Below are 6,104 nucleotides of genomic sequence, written 5' to 3'. Positions count from 1 at the left end.
CTCTCTCTCTCTCTCACACACACACACAAACACACACTCTCTCTCTCTCTCACACACACACACAAACACACACTCTCTCTCTCTCTCACACACACACACAAACACACACTCTCTCTCTCTCTCACACACACACACAAACACACACTCTCTCTCTCTCTCACACACACACACACACTGCATTCAAGGTGTGTTACAAGAGAAGAAACCACAAAAGCCAAAACTCACACTCATATGAGGCTGCTCTCTCCTCTTGCTGCTGTTAGCAGGTCTGTAATATCATTCAAATACTGTATCAATATGCTCCATGTCTTATATTGTTTATTTCTGTGTGGGGAAACTCATTCTGAAAGAAACTATAGCCCTATTGAAACAGACTCCCTCAGGTCGGTAAAGTCGTGTTTCACAAACACACTTTGTCATTTCAATCCTGTTTGAATCGAACACGTCTGTGTAAATAACAAAATACCTACTTTCTGCAGTTAACTCAGGCATCCTCTGAGAAATCAAATTCTGTCTGGATAGAAATGTTTGTTGTTGTCACAATGCTTCACCTCATCTAAGCTGTCGAATTCTGTAATGAAGGCTAAATTTCTCATTGTGTGCAAATCGTCTGACTGCATTTAAACCTTACTGACAAAACATAACAGTTGGTGGTTCACGCACGGCTAAAATCCCATCCGATGTGAAAATTAAATCAATATGGAAAGTCCAATCAAGAAACACTGCAAAAATATCTGCATCTAAGTATTAGACAAATGAGAAATAGATCCTAATCCCAGGGATGGGCAGTATTTATGATACATGTATTTCAAATACGTATTTCAAATACAAAATAATATTTTGTAATTTGTATTTGATAGGGTTGATAAAAATGGCTTCGTATTTTGTATCAAATACTTCAGTGTTTTGTAGTTTTAAAATACTGTAAAATACTTTGTTAGAAGTCTACATGATGACATTATAAAAATGCGGCCTCTGATGGGTGCCTACTCAATAGGGCTAGTTTGCCCAGACTTGTTGAGATCAGAACAGAAAATTGATGCATATGGAAGAAGTTGGTCAAGGTAAGAAATGTGCAGGCTGCCAGCTTTCCATAAATTTTTTGGCATAAATTGCTATAATTTTTAACAGTTCATGTTAAGTTTTGGTATTCGTTTTAGTAGCCTAGGCTAAGCAGTTTACCAATTTACATAATGTTCTTGAAAACTATTATACCGAGCAGCAGCCTCACAATTAACGTTAGCTTGCTACTTTCAGCCTATGTTAAATTCGTCGGTTGTACACGAAAAAAATAATGATACAGTGTTTCAGTGTTGTACAACATTACATTTTAATGCCACGATATTGGTGTAATGGTCTAAACTCGCGTGGAGCAGCAGCATTTACTGTGAGCCGCTCTGAGACATGGATATGACCGCGTGTGAAAGAGCATAGCAGAGCTGCACACGGCAGCACGTGTGTATTGTAAAACCTGTTTCACACCGCACCGCACATCGGCGTGTATGTTAACGAAAGACACCTGCACCGCATATGGAAGAAGTTGGTCAAGGTAAGAAATGTGCAGGCTGCCAGCTTTCCATAAATTTTTTGGCATAAATTGCTATAATTTTTAACAGTTCATGTTAAGTTTTGGTATTTGTTTTAGTAGCCTAGGCTAAGCAGTTTACCAATTTACATAATGTTCTTGAAAACTATTATACCGAGCAGCAGCCTCACAATTAACGTTAGCTTGCTACTTTCAGCCTATGTTAAATTCGTCGGTTGTACACGAAAAAAATAATGATACAGTGTTTCAGTGTTGTACAACATTACATTTTAATGCCACGATATTGGTGTAATGGTCTAAACTCGCGTGGAGCAGCAGCATTTACTGTGAGCCGCTCTGAGACATGGATATGACCGCGTGTGAAAGAGCATAGCAGAGCTGCACACGGCAGCACGTGTGTATTGTAAAACCTGTTTCACACCGCACCGCACATCGGCGTGTATGTTAACGAAAGACACCTGCACCGCACGCTGAAGCAGAGCAGCAGTGCGCATTTTTTTCTGGTATGCGTGTTAACGAATGAGTGCTTTTACACCGGACGCTGCAGCAGCTCGGCAGCGGTTTTGGCGTCGAGTCTATTTTTTGCTGTGCTGCTCAGCAGCTCGAGCTTAAATCGCCAGTACAAGGTTGAACGACAATTTGACAAAAAATTTGAGTTGACACAAAAAAGTATAAACGTTTCAAATGTTTTGGAATACCTGCTCTGTAGTATTCTCTTTTGGATTATAAGTAAATGTTCTTACTACACTATTAATGTGTATATGTCCTATATACTTCTATGGCTCTCAATAGATTCAGTGGTTGGAGTTGGGGTAATACTCCTTGACAAGTTCTGTTGCTACTTTCTGATTACGTTTAATGGCTACATTTAAAAACAAAACATATTGATAATTTAATAATTGTTGAAAAGCTAAAATGTTAGTTTTCAACTTCCAAATAGGTGTCCAATAATTGATAAATAAATGTTTGATTGCTGAATATTGTACCCTAATTGAAGTAGCGGTTTAGTAGGATCATGACTTTGCATACCATTGCATACCTGACGCATAATATATTATAATATTTATGATTAACATTCAAATGATTAACTAGTTAGAAACGTGTTGCTATGAATTCAGGCGCCATCAGTTGTCTTCTTATGAATGACTTGTTTGTCATTAAATCAGTGTTGCTGATGCAAAGTAGGCCCTTCGTTACCAAACACCAAGTAACTACATTAGGATAGAATTATGAGTCATTCGCAAACTGTTAAACATTAATCTGTTGGTTACTTTAAAACTAACCTTCATCTGGGAGATCACAGGGATATGTGAATATTTGATTTGTTAACTAATTGCATATGTCAGATTTATTGCATGACTCGGGCAGAGAAAAGCTGTTGCTATCAAACATTGTTTACTTAATCAACTGAGTCAATGTAATGGTGAAGGGATAGATCAAATAGGCCAATTGATGGAAGGTTTGCGAAGAAATTTCATGCTCCCTTGTAAAAGTATTTTTTAGTATTTTTAAAATACAAAAATACAGTAGTTTATTTTGATACATGGTGTGGCTGCTGTATTTTTTTGTTTATTTTGATACACTTAAAATTAAGGTATTTGGTATTTTATTTTAAAATACATTTTGATGTATCTTTGCCCAACTCTGCCTAAAACCATCTGAATCACTAGATGAAATGACAGACATCCAACGATAATAATCATAACTCCAACAGAGTTTAGCACAGTAATTCTAAACTGGTTTTGTGCAAACAAAAAGTCCTTAAAATCAAACATTAAAAAGTAATAATATTACTATGAACTGAATAGGTCCAACAATTTGCAAAAATGTATTATGACACTAATTATGACACAGACTGAACAGGAAATTTGAAATTTTTGGTTTCTTAATATCATTTCAGTTTTGTTTGTTTCATGGTTAGCATCTGTCTAATTTATCTGGTTTCTACCAGTTGACAGATGAAAATGCTAAAATAGTAGTTGGATTCCAGAAGGAAAAATCCCACTCATTTTCTCCATAGGAGGATTTTTAATAATAATTTATAAACCTTTAAAGATAGTAGGCTAATTGATTATATATGCTTTTGCTGAAACCATCAGTTTCATTATTTCAAAATATTTTTTAACAGATGAATTCCTGACAAAAAACTACACGACACCCTTGATTCTGTAAAGAAATCTCCACCAATAAAAAGTCTCCCTACACTCTAAAACTATATATTGCAATAAACAGAAAATATATTCTTTCTATATACATAAGTGTAGTTTTCTATTAAATTATGTGATCTGCAACACTTCATGGGATTGCAGTTCTTCCCCTTAGTAAAGCCATTAAATTCACAATGTTGCCTTTTTGTATGATTTTCAAATACTTTTTTGGTTTAAATACAAGTTTGCAGAGTTGTGATTCTGTATCTGGTTGGCAGGCACCAATGCACTATAGACTTTAATTGGATGCGCAACCTTTGACATCAATGTCAAAACATACACTAAGTGTTCTCACCTCCCATTTAAAAGTTATAGGATTATTTTATAACCCTAACTAAGCACAATGAAAAGGTTGGCTTAATACAGCACTTAATTATTTCCATTTAGCATTCGTTTTTCTGTGCAGTTTGCAGACCCAATTTTTGGTCACGATCCACCAGTTGAGAACCACTGGTTCAGAAAACGAAGCTCCACACAATCAAATGAAACCGGGCCTCTTTTGGGCTAAGAGGACAAACACAGTATATATAAGAGATTCTCTCATTCACTGCATCTTTCAGCTCATTTAATATGTCTCTCTCTCTCTCTCTCTTTGTCTGTCTGATGGAGGGATGAGTCAGACGAGTGTTCTGCACTGGAGGTTGACTGTCAGTAATGAGCTTCCTCAGGTGTGGCAGGAGAAGAGTAAGGTGGAAGTCAAAGAGAAGATGACTGTAGATCAGGAATGAGGGATTGATGTGTAGAGAGACATTGAGAGGTTGAATCAGATAAAGGTGAGGCAGAGAGCACAAGGTAAACATGCCACATTTACTTTTAACAAGAAAAGAAAGAATGTACGTGCAAGACAGATATACACTGGCCTGAACACTGACAAGAGTTAGCAGCCAGAACACGTTTCTCCAAACAAGCAGCTCCAAACCTGTACTAGCTCAGGGTGGATCCAGAGACTTCAGTATCACACACATACACACACACAGTCTGAGACGAATGGGGTGAATGTCAGTGAGACAGAAAGAAGCAGTTCAGATTTCAGATTTTAACATTCAACACACTCACCAGTACAACACCCTTCAGTTTATACAGACAGTGAAAAATGAGTTAGCGGATGAGTGAGCTATGGAACGTATGAATGAGTTTAATAAATATGAATGAATGAAATACAGATAAGAAGGGTGTAATAAAAAAATAATGCCCCAAAACAAATCAAAGCTTTCTATTGTTCTCACAGGCTGCACACAACAGCAAACTACATAGTGTCACCAGTGTTGTCCAATTCACAAACAATTGACTCTTATGAACTGATTCTTTAGTGAATCAAAACATATAGTGCCAAGATGAGAGATTGAGAGACAGAATGACGGACAGACGGACAGACAGACAGACAGATTGATAGATTGATAGATAGATGCAAATACGCATGTTGCAAATACAGTGTAAAGTGTGTTTGTGTGCATCAGGAGGCTGTTGTCTACACGCTCTGGTTTTCTTCCTCTCCTCCTCCTCGTCTAGTTCTCTGGAACGCAGAACTTGCTAACACACAGCTGGGCCTGCAGTGTGTCCTGCCAGCTCTGTAATGCAGCTCAGGTGAGACTGTGATGGGGTTGGCCGGGGTCAAGCTGTACACATCTTTATGAGCTCAGTAATGCAATGATAACTTCTCATTTCCACATTAACATCAGCTGCTTCAGCACTGAGGGCTTCTTGTCTCTGCTAAAGACAGACATCTTTCTACCGTCAGTCATATGACCATCTCTGACCTCCAGGCTTCACTAAACTCACACATACAGTGCATTAGGTTTCATCTTGGCTCAGTAAAAACAGAGTGAATGACTGAAAACTAGGCTAATGCTTGACCTGAACACACACCCCTGCACACACGGCTGTGCCACAAATTGACAGTTCATTTGTGCGTGGGATTGCGAGTATGTGCAAGCACGTGCATTTGAAAATGTTTAATCATCAGTGTGTGCACCCAGCAGGAGAGGTCAGCACAACAAATGAAACAATGTCAATATATAAGCAGTTTACGGCCCTCACTGGCACCCCATGCGAGCAGGAGATGGCGCAGTCCAGCAGCTAAATGGCATGACCCGTCAAAAAAACCCACAATTTCACAACAACAAAACCATAATGACAGAAATGCAACAGTGAACCACGATGGCATGGACAAATTGAGAAAAACATAAAAAAAAAAAAAAAGAGAAATCAGTGTAGGCGCCACTTAAAGAGTGCCAAGGAATATGCCCGCTCCAAATTCTTACACAAAAATTAGTGTGCCACACTAAACAATTACAAACCAAAAACAAATAGTGATGTCTGATACTTCAGAAAGTCTGACTCTTTCAAAAAGA

This window comes from Sinocyclocheilus grahami, unplaced genomic scaffold (genome assembly GCF_001515645.1).
Source record: "Sinocyclocheilus grahami isolate Dianchi unplaced genomic scaffold, SAMN03320097.WGS_v1.1 scaffold22.1, whole genome shotgun sequence".
In the NCBI taxonomy this organism is placed as follows: Eukaryota; Metazoa; Chordata; class Actinopteri; order Cypriniformes; family Cyprinidae; genus Sinocyclocheilus; species Sinocyclocheilus grahami.
Note: the sequence above shows the minus strand (reverse complement) of the source record.